Source organism: Canis aureus, chromosome 26, assembly GCF_053574225.1.
Source record: "Canis aureus isolate CA01 chromosome 26, VMU_Caureus_v.1.0, whole genome shotgun sequence".
In the NCBI taxonomy this organism is placed as follows: Eukaryota; Metazoa; Chordata; class Mammalia; order Carnivora; family Canidae; genus Canis; species Canis aureus.
The window spans coordinates 20,144,340-20,161,255 of NC_135636.1; the positions used below are offsets into that span (position 1 = coordinate 20,144,340).

Here is a 16,916-nt window from a genome sequence, read left to right on the forward strand (position 1 = left end):
TTCCAATTAATGCTTCCTGTATATTTTGTCCAACAATTCAACAAATATGTATTGTAGTAGGAAGGAAGCAGAAGGCACCCTGTCTGCTACATCAGAAGCTTAGATAAGGCCCTGATGGGAAAGGTCAAGGGGATGGGGGTTAATAAGAAAGGGCAGGGGACTGCCTGCATCACCTTACCTCAGTTCAGAGGCAGTCTACCCCAGGGTTGTTCAACCAGACATACAGACCAAAAAGAGAGCACGTCCAGTTTTACACATTCCCAAATTTTGTCCTCTAGTTTATGATATGAATATATATATTTCATATATTTCAAAACAGTGTGTATGTGTGTGTGTATAGTTATACACATTTTTATAGGATCTGGTAAAAACCCTCCACCTTTTCTCTAGAGGATCTAGGTAATCCTGACCCAAAAGGGTTTATTTGGATGAAGATGCAATGGTATGTCACCCTTCCCATTCTGTTGACTGGGATGGGTCATGGCTTCAGTCCAACAGGCTTGGTTTCTAACTCTCAACTCTACTACCAGCTGTCCCTAAAGGAGCTGGGCAGGGCAGGTTATGTAACATCCCTAAGCCTCTGTCTTCTCATCTCTTAAAATCTTAAAATGAGCTAATGATAAATGCCAACCTCCTGGAGCTTTTGTAAGAACTAAAGCCTGAGGTGCCCAGATAATAGCAGGTTCTTATAACTCTTGGATTCCTTCCCATCTTTCTTGTGGAACATAAGACTTACAGCATCTTTTAAAGTAGTATTGATTTTTACTGTGATTCAGGAAGAGCTGCTCACCTGAACAGAGATATTTGGCCTATAATATATATTATCTTGATCTCTTTTCCAGTGGAAAACTCTGACCCCCAAATTAGCTCTTCTACTTATTTTTAAATGCTATTTGTTTGTACTCTATTTAGCATCCATAACACTTGGAGGGTTGTCTTATCTGAAGGTAGCATAAAAAACATTATGTGTGTTAAAATGTAGAAAACTCTATCTTAATTGTAGAATATCTTAGTTTTGGGGGTGCCAGGGTGGCCCAGTTGGTTAGGCATCCAACTCTTGATCTCAGCTCAAGTCTTGATCTCAGGGTTGTGAATTCAAACCAAGCACTGGGCTCCACATTGGACATGGAGACTACTTAAAAAAAAAAAAAAAGAAAGAAAGAAAGAAGAAAGAAAGAAAGAAAGAAAGAAAGAAAGAAAGAAAGAAAGAGAAAAAAATAACATCTTAGTGTTTCCAAGTGCACAATCTGATGAAAGATACCATGAGAAAGGTTAACACAAAAGCCTGGCCTTTCAGAGCTTTAGTCATTCATTAACACATGCTCAAAGCACTGAATCAGTACTCAGCAATAATTGGTTACCAAAACATAACAAAGTCCTTGCTTTCATGAATTTATAATCTAAAGGTGCAGATAGATATTAATCAGGAAATCACACTAATAAATAATTATGAGGCTATGCCACTGCTATGTGTTCCATGCTAGGGAGCATGCACAGTACAAAACTTCAATAAACATTTGCTGAATGGATGAATGTTGGTTGAAATTGAAATAAGTATTCAAAAAGATAGGAGACTTGGTTTAGAGAATGGAGCAAAGAGCATCTCATATTGAGATCCGAAGGATGATTAAAAAATAATCAAGAAAATGCTTCTGGAGATGTGGTTTATGTATACAATGGAATATTACTCAGCTATTAGAAATGACAAATACCCACCATTTGCTTCAACGTGGATGGAACTGGAGGGTATTATGCTGAGTGAAGTAAGTCAGTCGGTGAAGGACAAACATTATATGTTCTCATTCATTTGGGGAATATAAATAATAGTGAAAGGGAATATAAGGGAAGGGAGAAGAAATGTGTGGGAAATATCAGAAAGGGAGACAGAACGTAAAGACTGCTAACTCTGGGAAACGAACTAGGGGTGGTGGAAGGGGAGAAGGGCGGGGGGTGGGAGTGATTGGGTGACGGGCACTGGGGGTTATTCTGTATGTTAGTAAATTGAACACCAATAAAAAATAAAAAATAAAAAATAAAAGAAAATGCTTCTGGGAATGAGTGTTTCAGAAAGGGGATGCATGAGTTAGGGTTCTCAAAACAAAAACAAAAACCAATCATGTGTACACATACACATACATACACACATTATTTTATCCTAAGGAATTAGCTCGATTGATTCCCTTGAGCTGGTAATTCTGGGGGCTGGCAATTATGAAATCTGTAGAGCATTATGATAGGCCAGCAGGCTAAAATTCAGGTGAGAGTTGATGTTTTACTGTTAAATTGAGATCTACAGACTGAAACTCAAGAAGAGGTTCTGTGTTAAGGGCTTGAGGCAGAATTGCTTCTTTTGGGAAACCTCAGTCTTTACTCTTAAGGTCTTTGACTGACCAAGATCCACCCACATTATGGAGGGTATTCTCCTTTACTTCAAGTCTACCAGTTTAAATGTTAACCACATTTGAAAATACTTCCTCAGTAACATCTAGACTGGTCTTTGAACAAACAACAGGACACATAGCCTAGCCAAACTGACACAAAATTAACCGCCATATGATGCAATATGAGCTAAGTCAAGAAGAAGCAATGAGACATTGGAGAACTGTAATGTGTCTGGACTTTGGAAAGTGAAGACAAGTATAAAGCTGACTATAGGACAGCAGAGATAATAGAACATTTTCATCTTCACAGAAAATTTTATTGGACAGTGCTAGGCTGGACCAAATGGGATTTTGGATCCTGGGAAGCTGAATCTTCATCCTGCATATATTGAGAAACCACTGAAGCAATTTTCATAAGGAGGTGATAGGAGTGGTTTTGCATTTTAAGATATCACTCTGGCTTTTGTGGAAAATAGATTGGAGGAGGTCCAGACTGACCACAAGGAAACCACTGAGAAGATGACTGAAATTGTTTGGGAGAGAGATAATTTTAACTTGGACTCAAAGTTGGCAAGACTGAGAAAGAAAAGTCAAAATAGTGATGGTTTGGGAAGACAGGGAGGAAACAAGTAACAATAGCAGCTGACATTTACTATATGTCAGGCAAAGTTTAAAACTATATAGATACTAGCTCAGTAACTCTGGGCACAACTTTATGAAGGAAGTTCTATTATTAACCCTATTTTGCAAAGAAGAAAACTGAAGTATAGAGACATTAGGTAACTTGCCTAATCAAAGAGTAAGTGGCTGAGCCAGATTCCGATTCTAGGCCCATCAATTCAATCACTACATGATACTGACTTCTGAGGGTATAGATAACTGTCTCTCAAAGGAGAATGACATTCTCATTAAGCAAATATAAGGCATAATTAGGTTCAAGGATCTTTATGTAGGGTCAGAAATAACATCAGGAAGTCAGCCTTAAAAATGAGCAAGTACAGACAAAGTTTTGACAAGTTGACATAGTGGGAAAGAAAGGTGTTCTAGGTGAAGGAAATAGGAGAAGCAAAAACATGAGAATGGTAATGTATGGAGAATATTAAAGATCTAGAAATGAACCAATTTGGCTAGAATACAGATAAAAGGAAAGAAGAAATGAGAAAGAAGTTTTAAAAGGTAGGCTGGAATCAGGCAAGTGACAGTATGGAACTTCATTTTCAACTGAACAATAATCAGTTAATTAACTGGTGGAAAATGGGGAGTAGCTGACTATTTCTGAAAGGTTCATCCTAAGTCTATATCTGGATACATTCCAAGAGAACATAAAATGATAAGAAACAGAAAGAAATTGGTGACAAGATAGAAGATAGAAGATAGAAGATAGAGATAGAAGGATTCTTCATTAGTCCAGTGAGAAAAAATATGTTCTTAAATGACATGGGCAGTAGTGAGAAGGGAGGAGGCGATTGAATTCAGAGACATGGAAGCAACTGAACTTACAAATACCAACTTGTCTGTGAGGGAAGAGAAGTAAAAGCTGACATAGTTCTCATGATTATTAAATATTAGCAATAAGAAGGAAGAAGACAAATTAGGACAAGAGTTTTAGGTATATAGCATATTTTAGAGAATTTTTTTCTCTAAAAAGAAATGGGGATGGGGAAAATTATAATATTTATCAATTATAGCATCTAATTCTAAATAATCTTAACCCAGGAATTTTACAGTAGCCATATATTTTTTAAAACAATTTCGGAACAATATTTGTCTAGATTTCAAAATATTTTAAGAAAATACAATTGTTAAGTTTATGAATCTTTACAGAAAGAGAGAGATATGATTATTTCCATTTTATACATGGGCCAAATGAAGCATAAAGTTAAAGGCTAGCCTATGAATATATATTAGAAGCACAAACTGTTAAATAAACAACAATTCTTACAACAGTTCAGGATTTCTCTATGTTCTCTTACCTAATAATGTCAGAGCAAGTGCTAAACAGCTGTTTTGTAATCACAGCAGCTCATGCTGTATTTGCTTAGGACTAAAATTTAATGTCCTCTTCCATTCTTCTTTGGTCCTTCTCCTCCTCTTCTTTTCCTCCTTGTTCTTTTACTGGTTAAAATATCATCAATTATGATTCCCATTTAAATATCTAGGATTGAGGACAAATATACATTTGGTATAATTCTCATAATTCTTGTATTATTTTCTTTTATAAATGGCAAATGCCTTTGGGACTCTCTATTTTTCTGCTACTTATCTAGATCAGTAGGGTACTGAAGAATATTTAAGAATTCCTTCCCAATGATGCTGCAGTCTTCATGGATCATAACAGTTCTTTAGATTATATATTTTGCTAAGCAAATACTGAATTATTCTAACTTATTTCTCTAACTTGTCATGGGACCACCATGGTTTATAAAATAATCATTTATCATATATAAATCATGATCTAGTACTGGATATTCAATAGTGAATGGATCAGGCATTGTCCTTCTCTTCATGATATTTTTACTCTTCTAAGAGATTACTTGATTTTCTAAGTAACAACTAATTCTCCAACACCAACAAGATGTCCAAAAATTCAATTCAGTCCAATTCTGACACCACCAGAGTTAATTAATGCAGATCCCACAAGTTAAGGGCTCAGGCTTACAAGACTCTCTGTTTCAGATGCTAACCACAAATAGGGTCCCCAGGCTACCTTCACTTCTGACCTAGCTAACTACAAATTGAGTGGTTCCCTTAAGCTCTCCCTCTAAGTTCAATAATTCAGTAGGACACCTCACAGAACTCAAGAAAGTGCTACACTTACTATTACTGTTTTATTAAAAGGATACTACTTAGGAAGAACTAAATGGAAGAGATGCAAAGGGCAAGATTGTGTGGTGGAGAGGATGTAGCTGACTCTCAGCACATGGACATGTTCATCAACCTGAAAACTCTTCAAATCTCATTATTCAAAAAATTTTATTGAAATCTCTGTAATATAGGCACAGCTGATTAAATCATCAGCCATTGGTGACTGAATTGCATCTTCAGTGTGCTTTGCCTCCTCAGGGATCTAATCTTTTTTTTTTTTTTTTTTAAGATTTTATTCATTTATTCATGAGAGACACAGAGAGAGAGAGAGGCAGAGACACAGACAGAGGAGAAGCAGGCTCCAGGCAGGAAGCCCGATGTGGGACTCAATCCTGGGACTCCAGGATCATGCCCTGGGCCGAAGGCAGGTGCCAAACCACTGAGCCACCCAGGGATCCCCCTCCTCAGAGATCTAGAGGTGGGACTGAAAGTTCCATCACTCAAAGGCTTTCAAGTGACCAACCTCCATCCTTAAGCTATCTAGAGGCCCTACCCTGAGTCACCTCACTAGCATAAACTCAGGTGTGGTTGAATGGCACTCATTATGAATAACCAAAGATGCTCCTTCACTCAGGAAATTCTAGGAAGTTTTAGGACCTCTGTGCCAGGAATATGAGACAAAGACCAAATGTATATTTTTCATTCTACCACAGAGATACAAATATACAGCCTGGAAATTAATTATAAAGATTTGTTCTTTTCTCTAATAACACCATCTCTAATGAACTTCACTACACATGCAGTTGTTATCACCTCTGCCCACTACACCTCTCCCTATCCAGACTCATCCCAATCCCAGATGGTATCCAGTGTCAAGATCTTCTTTCCACACTATATTGTTCAGAAATATATCAAGTTGAGCAAGGGGCCAAAGACACCCTTATATGAGATTCTGAAAAAGAAAAAAATAATGATGGGCCTATGTATAAAGAGACAGCAGGATTTAGAGATCCAGCAAAAGATGTGAGACAGTGACTAACAGCAGTAGAAATCCATCATAGAAATCCATCATCACCTCAAGATCTGGGAGCAGCAAAGATGCAAAATCACACTGAAAACTAGAGTGGTAGAAGGGGGGGCTTCCTGAAAGGAGCTGTTGTCCTGGAGAGACATCACCACTAGCTGGACATTAGGTACAAAAAAAGGTAGAGAATGGAGAAGGAAATAACCCAACCTCCCTCTTCTCTAGCCATTCAGTTTCCTACCAGTTATTTATATAGCTTGAGTGAGTCTGGGAGGTGTAGTCATTGACCCAATAATGTTATGACACATAGGAGGGAAGAGAAACACAAAATATTCATCTGTGGAAGAAATTAGAGAAACATCATTACACCTTCTGCTCAAGCTTGTATCTTTTTAATGACTTATGTGACTACAGCACACTGGCCCAATGAATATTAATAGCTAATTGCTAGCTACTGTTCTGAAATGCTCCCAAATTTTATTTTAATTCGTGGTATCTTCTATGGGTTATAACTCTTTGATTTGATGTAATCAAATACAGGTGTGTGTGTGTGTGTGTGTGTGTGTGTATGTGTGTAAGTGTGATTGTAAATTGCTTTATATATTTACTACTCTTTGAATAGAATTAGCTAAAAAATCTATTTAGGAACCAAGGTATTTGCTGTTTATTTAGACTTTCTCCAATTTAGCACTACTGTTTGTGTGTGTGTGTGTGTGTGTGTGTGTGTGTGTGTGTGCTGGTTAATTTACCATAAGTAGGTATTATGTGTTTTTTTTTTTAAAGATTTTATTTTTAAAAGATTTATTTATTTGAGAGAGAGCAAGTAAGGGGGAGGAAGGATGAAGGGGGAGGGAGAGAGAGAAACTCAAGCAGATTCTACACTGAGCAGGGAGCCCCATATGGGGCTCGATCTTATGACCCTGGGATCAGGATCTGAATTAAAACCAAGAGTAGGATGTTTAACCACCTGTGTCTCACAGGTGTCCCAAAATATTTTATTATTTTTAAGTAATTTCTACATCCAATGTGAGGCTTGAGCTCACAACCTTGAGATCAAGAGTCTCATGTTCCATCAATTGAACCAGCCAGTCACCCCATGTATTCTGTGTATTTAACAACAGATCTGGCATCTACCCACTAGATGCCAATAGTGACCTTCTCTGAACAGTTGTGATAATCAAAAGTATCTCCAGATATTGCCAAATATTCCCTGGAGGCAAAAATCACCACCAATTAAGAACCACTACCCTAACTGTGTTATTTAAAAAAAGAAACCAAATAAATCACTAACTTCTTCCAATACTAATTCACTGATCATCTGCAGTAGATAGCCTACAAGAGAGTTTTCAATGATTCTTGCCCCTTTGTAGTCACACCCTTGTGTAGTTTCATGCTAGTCTAGGATGGTTGGTTTGTGTGACTAATAGAAAATAGCAGAAGTGATGGTATGCCACTTCTAAAATTAGATTATAAAAGATTACAGTTAAATCTGAGGCTTAGTCTATCTTGAATCATTTACTCTGGGAGAAGCCAACCGATACATTATGAGGACTCTCAGGCAGCAAATGAAGAAAACCATGTGGCAGAAAACTGAGATCTTTAGATAAAGATAGGAAGGAACTAAGACCTTCCAGTAGCCACATGTGTGAGAGCAAAAGCACATTATTCAGCCCTAGTTGAACTCAGGTGACTACAGTCCTGGCCAGAAGCTTGACTGTGATGTCAGAAGAGACTCTAATCCAGAATGACACAGACAAGCTGCCCCCAGATTCCCAAACCTCAGAAATTATGAAATGATAACATTAAAAGTTATACAAGAAAAAATATTATGAATGCAGTTAAAAGATAATGGATATACTGAGAAAAGATTTGAGTGTGTTAATAATTTGTAATTAATAACTGAAAGTATAAAACAGTCCTTTTAACCAATAAGAAAAAAAAATGGATCAGGCTATGAACACACATTCATAGTTGAGGAAATCATACTGCCCATAGATACTATTTCCACCATAAAATCGGCCAAGCTTAAGAAGGACAGCAAAGACATGCTGATGGAAGTTTAAACTAACTCAATTTTAGAGATCAGTGTAGAACTATATTGTACAATATAAAAATCTGAATTTTAGGTATATATCAGGGCTAGAAATATTAACTATTTTAGGTATATATCAGGGCTAGTGCATAAGGAAGACTATACAAGAATACCAATGCATTGATTAATTTAATAAGCATTGGGGTACCTGGGTGGCTGAGTGGTTGAGTGTCTGCCTTTGGCTCAGGTCATGATTCTGGGGTCCTGGGATCAAGTCCTGCATCAGGCTCCCTGCAGGGAGCCTGTTTCTCCCTCTGTGTCTCTTATGAATAAATAAATAAAATCTTTAAAAAAAATTTTAACAAGCATCAATTGACCACCTGATATAAGCTAGACACTGTTCTAGGTCAAGGGGATTTACCAATAACATTTAAACAAAGTATCTCCTCTTAGTGAACTTACATTTTATCCATGAGATGACATATCAAGAAAATACGGATTAAGCAGGTGCTACTGTAGAACATGTGGCAAGAAAAGACCTAGCTGATATGGACAGGATTGAGCATAGTTCTCAAAAAAGTGAATGGGCAATTTAGGGCAGATATTTTGGGGGAAACTAATACTGAGGCAAGTGCCATTCTAGAAATAGAAAGAACAGTAACACTAGAGCAATATGATTGACAGATGTGATAAGAGATCAGAATGCTTGATGAAAAGGTTTGTAAACCATGATAATGACTTTGGATTTTATTCTCAGTGACATGGGAAATCTTAGGAAAGCACTAAGTAGAAAAGTAGCTTGTCTTCTATGTCACCCTGGCTGCTGCATATAGAATAGATTTTGAAAGGCATGAAAGAAGCTGGGAGATGAGTTAATCGGAAGCTTTTGACATTAATCTAGCTGAGAGAGTTGATGATGGCTTTGATTATCATGGACATTATCATGATGGCTTTGATTATCATGCACATATTCTGAAGATAGAGCCTAAGGAATTTTCTGATGGGTTGATAGTGAATGGGAATAGAAAAGAGAAGAATCAAGGCTAAAAACAGAAGAATCAAGAATTATTCCTGCTTTCTGGTCCTAGTTTCAGTATTTATAGAAAGTTGAAAATTGCAAACAGCCTAAATGACCATTAACAGGGGGAATGAATAAACCAATGGTATGTATTTGTATAACATATTATTATCCTAGTTTTAAATGATGGAATTTGATTGTTATGTACCAATTTAAAAGAATCTTGAAATCATAATTTTGAATAAAAAGTGGAAGGTGGAAAATGACATACCATATTATTAATGGAAAATTTAAAAGATATAAAATAATACTATATTATATATATATATATAGAGAGAGAGAGAGAGAGAGAAAGAGAGAGAGAGAAAATGAAGAAATATGAATACAGAATGCTGGTTTTCTTGGGGCAGAGAGTGGGGGAGAGAAAGTAGTGGCAGGGCTTTTGTTTGCCACTACGGTCACTTTGTGCAGACTTTTAAAATGTAAACCACTTCTGAAGCACATGCAACCTCACACCAGTATATATGGCTAGATTCAACCTACCCACCCCCAGCTGCACAGTCTTGGTTGGTACCTCTGGAAAATGGAAAATGAGGCAGAGGAAGGGTGAGAAAAAGACTATCTGTCTCTACAATTGCTTTATTTTTCTTAAAATAAAATAATATGTTTTGGAGAAAATATACCAAATGTTAGTAGTATATGACCATTCTTGGCATTGAATAGATGAGCAATTGCTACCTTGAACACTGTACTGTTTCATATGTTAGAAATACTTTATTTTTGAAAACTTTAAATTTTCTAAGAGCTACCAACTCTTAAGTACTTAAGTTGTTAGTGAGAACCAACTATGTGTATCACAGTATCAACTCTTTCATTCATCTTATGAGTTTGACAGACTCCTTGAAATCAGGCTCAGCAATTCATTTACTAAGGCACCCTTTCCTCATCTGCAAAATGGCATAAAAATCCCATCTGCCCTGTAAAGTTGCTGAAGATTTGTGATCCACCGTTAATATCGCCATCAGTGATAGTAATGACTATACATTGACAAAATGTGCTAGAGATAAGATTAGTTCTATTTTCAATGTTAGGAAACATAATGTCAAAGAAGTTAAGTAAGTTAAATATTTTAGTTTTCACAGATGTAAGAGACAGGATTCTAATTCAGCCCTGTTTGATGCAAAAATGTGTGATTTTACACTAATACATGCACCAAAAGGACATTAACTGAATGTTTCATGAACTAGGTAAAGGACCTTAAAAATCACAAGGAAGAGAAGACTACTGCTCATGAATGTTGTGATGCATAAGCACAGTGGAGAGTAGTTAAATGAATAAAGACAAGCTAGCAAAATATTGCCTTCAATTACAAAAGGAAGGGCACAATCACACAGTGTAAGGATCAAGCTTACAAAGAAATCAAGCTTACAGAGAAGAAATCAACTCCTCTGGGGACAGATGCCTGTTTCTTGTAAGTGTGCCATGCCAGTGTTTTAGAAGTACCTTATCACTACGTAGAGAAAAAAATGTGATGGACAGAAGTAAACTGACCCTGCATTTATAGCAAGCATTCCAAAGGGAAAAACCAACACACCATTTAGTTTAAGTCTGTAGTTTTAAACATCGAGGCCTATGATAATCAAAAATTTTGGTCATTCTTAGAGGCTGCTATTAAGATCTTTAGTTTGAATAAGAAAGCAAGCTCTTAAACTCTTCCTCCTCTGTGTCCTGCAGTCCCTGTATTTTACACAGTAGAAGTTTACTGCATTTATTTCCATGAAGGGTTACACATGCAGCCCAGGTGAGCTGAATCTACAATTTCTGTTTTATAACATTTTGTGGACTGAGAATGTCTTAAACGTTAGCACCTGTAGATTTCTGAATCTACACCTGGTTGACCAGGTTCTTCTTCTGTTTTTTTTATAACGTGAATTCATATTTATATTTTATTGCATTTTGTAAAACAAACTGACATTTGAAAACTAACTGAAGGTGTTTTAGCCAACAGACACATAAAAAGATACTCAACATCATTCAGCATCAGGAAATACAAATCAATACCACAATTAGACATTACCTCACACCTGTCCAACAGCTAAAATAAAAAAACAAAAAAACACAACAAACAAGTGTTGGTGAAGATAGGGAGAAAAAGGAACCTTCATACACTGTTGGTGGGAATGTAAACTGGTGCAGCTACTCTGGGAAACAGTGTGTCGGTTCTTCAAAAACTTAAAATAGAATTACCCAATGGTCCAGTAGTCACACTACTGAGTAACTATCCAAAAAATACAAAAATACTAATTCAAAGTGATGCATGCACCTCTATGTTTATTGCAGCATTATTTACAATAGCTAAAATATGGAAGCAGCCTAAGTGTCCATTGATAGATGAATGGATGAAGAAGATTTGGTATCTATATCTATGTATGTATATATAGAGATATATGTGTGTGTGTGTGTGTTTGCGTGTGTGTGTGTATAACATACATTGGAATATTACTCAGCCATAAAAAGAATGAAATCTTGATGTTTGTAACAACATGGATATAGAGCTAGAAAGTATATTGCTAAGCAAAATAAGTCATTCAGAGAAAGACAAATGGCATATGATTTCACTTATGTTTGGAATTTAAGAAACAAAATAAATGAGCACGGGAAAAAAAAGAGAGGGAGAGAGAGAGAAATGAAGAAACAGACTTAGCTGTAGAGAACAACCTGATACTTACCAAAGGAAAGAGGGTTGGGGGGACAAGAGAAATAGATGATGGGGATTAAGCAAAGCAGTGCACTTGTCATGATGAACACTGGGTGATGTATATGTGCTGAGTCAGTATGTTTTATAACTGAAACTAATATAACACTGCTAACTACAGTGGAATTAAAATAAAAACTTGATAAAAATAAAAAAGAATAAAAAAGGATGTTTTAAAAAACAAATCCTCACCACCATCAATAATGTGGCTAATTGGAGCTCCTCGGTGGTGCAGTCAGTTGAGTGTCTGCCTTTGGATTGGGTCATGATCTCAGGGTCCTGGTATTGAGCCTGCATCGGACTCCCTGCTCAGCAGGGAGTCTGCTTCTCCCTCTCCCTCTGACCTCCCTCCCTGTTTGTTCTCTCTTTGTCTCAAATAATTAAATAAAATCCTTTAAAAAATAACATGACTAATCAATGTGCTGCAAGCCTTAAAAGTTCCAAAGAAGCTTTTTTCCCATAAAATAATTCAATTTGATATTTCTCCATCCAATTACAATTTTAAAGATTTTGTTTGTTTATTTGAAAGAGAGCAAGTAGGGGAAGGGGCAGAGGAGGAGAGAGAGGGAGGATTTCATGCTCAGCATGGAGCCAACGTGCAGCTCAATCTCATGATCCTGAGATCATGACCTCAGCCAAAACCAAGAGTTGGATACTTTACTGACCCAGCTGTCCAGATGCCCCCAGTTGCAATTTTAAACTCTAAGTTCCACTGTCCAATACTGTAGCTATTACCCACATATTGTTATTTAAATTTAAATTTATTAAAGTGAAATAAAATTAAAAATTCAGTTACTCAATCACATTAGCCATATTTCAACGGCTCAGCAGCACGATGGGGCTACTGGCTGCCATGTTAGGCAGCAGAAATTATAGAGTATTTTATAGTATTTCTGTAAGTACAGAACATCTTACTGGACAGCACCTCTGGAAGGCATATAGCAAAGTACTAAGACTCACTTTCCTCCCTTTCTAAGATGAAAAGTATAGAACGGTCCCTCAAAGATTGGGTTCATTTTGCACCCACTATTATGTGTTACAAAGTCTTAGCCTTCATTAGGTAAACAAACAAACAAAAATATCAGTTTTAGAATCTTACTGCCCAGATTCCCTTAAAAATAAGAAAATATTTTATTCTATTTAAGAAAATACAACAAACACTTAAGGCAAAGTATTTTAAAAATATATCTATCAGGAAAATATATTCATGAATAAGGAAAACTCAGGTTTTTTCTGTGATTAAATACTTTGAGGTTTGCTATACTAAAAACATTAAAGTAAAGAAAAGATTATTACTGATTTTTATTAAAAGTTGTATATTTCTTTTAGGATTTCATTTGAATAAGCCGGATGTCTGGGAATGCTGAGCACCAATGAATATGCTAATCAATGCAAAACAACTATAAAATATAGTAAAAGGCCCCAGATGGAGCGTCCTGGGTCACTAACACCCAAGTGGTGGCTGTCTCATCTCTTCGTTATTCAGCTTCCTCCACTCAGACACAAATCTTTCTACACTGGAAAAAAGGACCCAACCCACTTAACTTCATAGCAGAAATTTTTCTCCTTGAAAAATTACTTGAGCTAGAAGAATTTCCATCTGGGAAAGGAAATCCATCAGTTGGAAATTCTAACAAGATTCAAGTAAACACCTACTGTGACATTCAAAAGGAAAATGTTTCACAGGTATAGATAGGAAAAGGAAGTATTTGGCTGAGAAGCAACTGAGACTGTTCACATACACAGTACTAATCTTGATGCCAGTAACAGTCTAGAGCTATCTCAAAATCTTTATGGCTATTGTTGACTTCTGGATTTGATCACCCATTAAAGTTCTAAATTTGATCACCCATTTATATCCCATAATAAATGGCATACTGCTACTTATGTTTTAATATGATAAAATACATAGAACATAAAATTGACCATTTTGACCATTTTTAAGTGTACACAGAATGATCATCCACTACTACCACTACCTCTTTAGTTCAAAAATGTCATTATTTCCCATTGCTTTTAGGATAAAGTCAAAGTTCACTAGCATTGCCTATGAGGCCCCACATGATGTAGCTCTCTGCCCCTCTTCCCAGACTCATTCCATTCCAAGTTCCACCTCCATTTTGGCATTCTACCCACATTGCCCTTCAGCGTCTTTCTGTTTACTCTTTCCACAGGGCCTTTCCAACAATGTTCCCTTTCTTTGGAATGTTCTTCCTTCCTCCCTGCACATAGCTGATTTCTACTCACCATTCAGGTTTCATTTCAAGTAATACTTCTCGGACATGTCTTCCTGGAAGATGTTCTGACCCTAATTTCTGACTTTGCAGATGTGCAAATTTACATACACTGAGGCAATTATTTGAAGATATCTGCCATGCTCAGAAACTGTTAATATCACTGTTGAAATGTCATTTTATCTTTAGTGCAGGGTTTCATAACCTCAGAACTATCAACATTTTGGCGAGATAATTTGTTGTGGGAGGTTGTCCAAAGCTTTACAGGATGCTTAACAGCTTCCTTGATCTCTAACAGTTGGATCCTAATAGTAGCCTCCCCCTTCCCTCTTTGTGACAACCAAAAATTCCTCCAGTCATTATCAAAATGTCCCTTGTGGCAAAATTACCCCCATTTCAGAAACACTGTTATAGGGCACAGCATAGAGCTTAACACTTAGGACATTTAAAAAATATATTATGGGAAATAAACAGAAATTTGCTTTGTTTCTGCCTATCTTTGTTTCTCTCAAACATTTAGCTAGGCTTCCTATGCTTACCAATAAATAGAGTGAATCATAACTACAATAGAATTTGAAAGAAGGAGGGGAAAAGCTACATAAATTACTTTTCAGATATATGTCCCTGGCATCTATAGAAATTTATTAGGGAACATGTGTAGGTAAAGAGCAAAAGAGAATCCAAACCCACTGTCTAGGCATTTTATACGGAGGCACACTTGACAGGCAAGTGTGAATATACTGTGGATTATGATCCAAGACAGAGGTCTCATACCTCTGCTGCCATTTTTTTTTTTTTTACATTTATAGGAGTGTTAGTTGCCATTTGGTTAGGTGAAATGACTTCCAGTTTAAGCTTCTGTCACCTACAAGTTTGTATATAAGCACCAAGTTTGAGGAAAAGTCTTAAATCCACTGCTGGTGACCAAGCTCATTGCTGGTGCCCCAAGACACAAAATAGAAAGGGGACTGGAAAAGGAGGTTAATCAGCAGAATAAAAGATTTAATCTCCCCTCCTGGACGAATGGCTATTTCTCTCTTTCACCTGGGCATTCAACTCCCTGACCCATTAAAATGGGCCTAGGAAGCATTTGTTTCTCCCCAAGGACCTTGGTAGATTAGACTTTTCAAAGACTGCCAAAAAGTTGATTGGGTTTGGAAGGCTTCTTTCTCTCTGTTATGCATATGGTTTACTGTGAGCCTGTCTGTATTCCCTCACTTGGGGCAGTGTGTTTGTATTTTTGTGCGTAAAATGTGTATTTATACATCTTGTGGTCTCCTTATTGTTTCTTGTATCTAAACAAGAATTAGTGAGTGATCTAATTCTGAAATATTCTCTACAAATGCAATTTTAGTGGCTTGGAGTAAATATATAATTTAAATGTGTATACTTAAGAAATGCCAGCTTCTCTCTCCAGGCTGTGGGGTGAATATCAGTACTCTACTTGCAAAGCCAAGAATTCAAGTCACAGGAGTCACTATAAGAAATCCCAAATCACACTTCAGGCAGTCTCCAACCTGTAATTTTTTTTACTTTAAGATGGTATGAATGTGATACATATTGAATAGAAACTGTACTCCAAACTTTCCGTTTCTATTTCTTCCCTGGCCGGTGATATGTAGTAGGTACTCTCGTGATGCTGGGCAGTGGTAGCCTCAATTCCCAATCATCCATGCAATCACAACTATAAACAACTGATACACCTAGCAACTGTTCTGTACCCATACAGCTATTCTGTTTTTCACTTTCGGCACAGTAGTAAATACATTATAGGAGATATTCAGCACTTTGATCTATAAGTGGCACAGAGAGTGCAAAATGAAAACACTCCTCTGGGCCCCCAATTTTGTCAAGTAAGAAGAAAATTCCTCAGCTGGAAATATGCAGTCTTTCTTATAGAAAAGACAAGAGGTCTCGGAGGGCAAGCAAAAATCCTACAGAGCAAAGTCAAATTCCTAAAGAGTAATTTCAAGTCCTAAGAACAGCAATGGAGTAGAGAGCTACTCTCATAGAACAGATCAAGGCCCTAAGCAGACTATTGCCAGCTCCTGGGGTAGGGAGACCTAATAATATCTGCTATATAAAAATTGCTATGCACCAGTGTCTGCTATGTGATGTCTGTTCCCCTCCTTTTTGAAACACTGATTATACTAGTTATCTTGCCACTATCTCAAAATTGTGCTTTGAGAATATGGGAAGTGGACAATCTATGTTTTTATAGACCTATAGGTCATGAGAAGCCACGTTAATAGATTTTGATATATTGTATTTGGGTCTGAAGCCATAATTGGCAGTGGTGTGTCAGTGCCACCTCATGCCAGCTTGTGAGAGCTGGTTGTGTGCATCTTTTCCCAACTTATACTCAGGATATCCTATCAGTATCTTGAAATTACAGATGCTGGTAGTATTTATATCACAGAAATGATCAAATGTTTCATATCAGGGCTCTTTTTTTCTTCTTTTTAGAGAGTTGGCTGTCATACACCACTACTTTTGGTGGTCTTAAAAGGTGGTAAGTGTATTTTTCCCAAGAAGAATATAAATAATTGCACCCAAGGAGAGAGGTCTGTGCTACATTTAAAATGACCACAAATTGTGGGACGTCTGGGTAGCTCAGTGGCTGAGTGTCTGCCTTTGGTTCAGGATGTGTTCTTAGGGTCCTGGGAT

The 16,916-nt window shown here is 36.9% G+C and overlaps 2 long non-coding RNA genes across 15 annotated transcripts in view; one reads left to right on the top strand and one right to left on the bottom strand.

The window, feature by feature from the left end:
* The window catches only part of LOC144297973 (uncharacterized), a 296,926-nt gene that overhangs the window by 129,820 nt on the left and 150,190 nt on the right, over positions 1-16,916 (top strand). For 4 of the 12 annotated variants that reach the window (XR_013364929.1, XR_013364930.1, XR_013364932.1 and 1 more), the window contains 2 exons: positions 10,995-11,061; positions 13,345-13,523. The exons of 7 other annotated variants lie outside the window; for them this stretch is intronic. This is a non-coding gene — a long non-coding RNA (uncharacterized LOC144297973). Of the gene's footprint in view, positions 1-10,507; positions 10,732-10,994; positions 11,062-13,344; positions 13,524-16,916 lie in introns of those variants that run through there. One more of the 12 variants, XR_013364931.1, reaches the window with a different exon arrangement.
* Positions 1-16,916, bottom strand: part of LOC144297975 (uncharacterized) — a 207,614-nt gene that overhangs the window by 121,696 nt on the left and 69,002 nt on the right. The gene's annotated exons all lie outside the window — the stretch shown is intronic.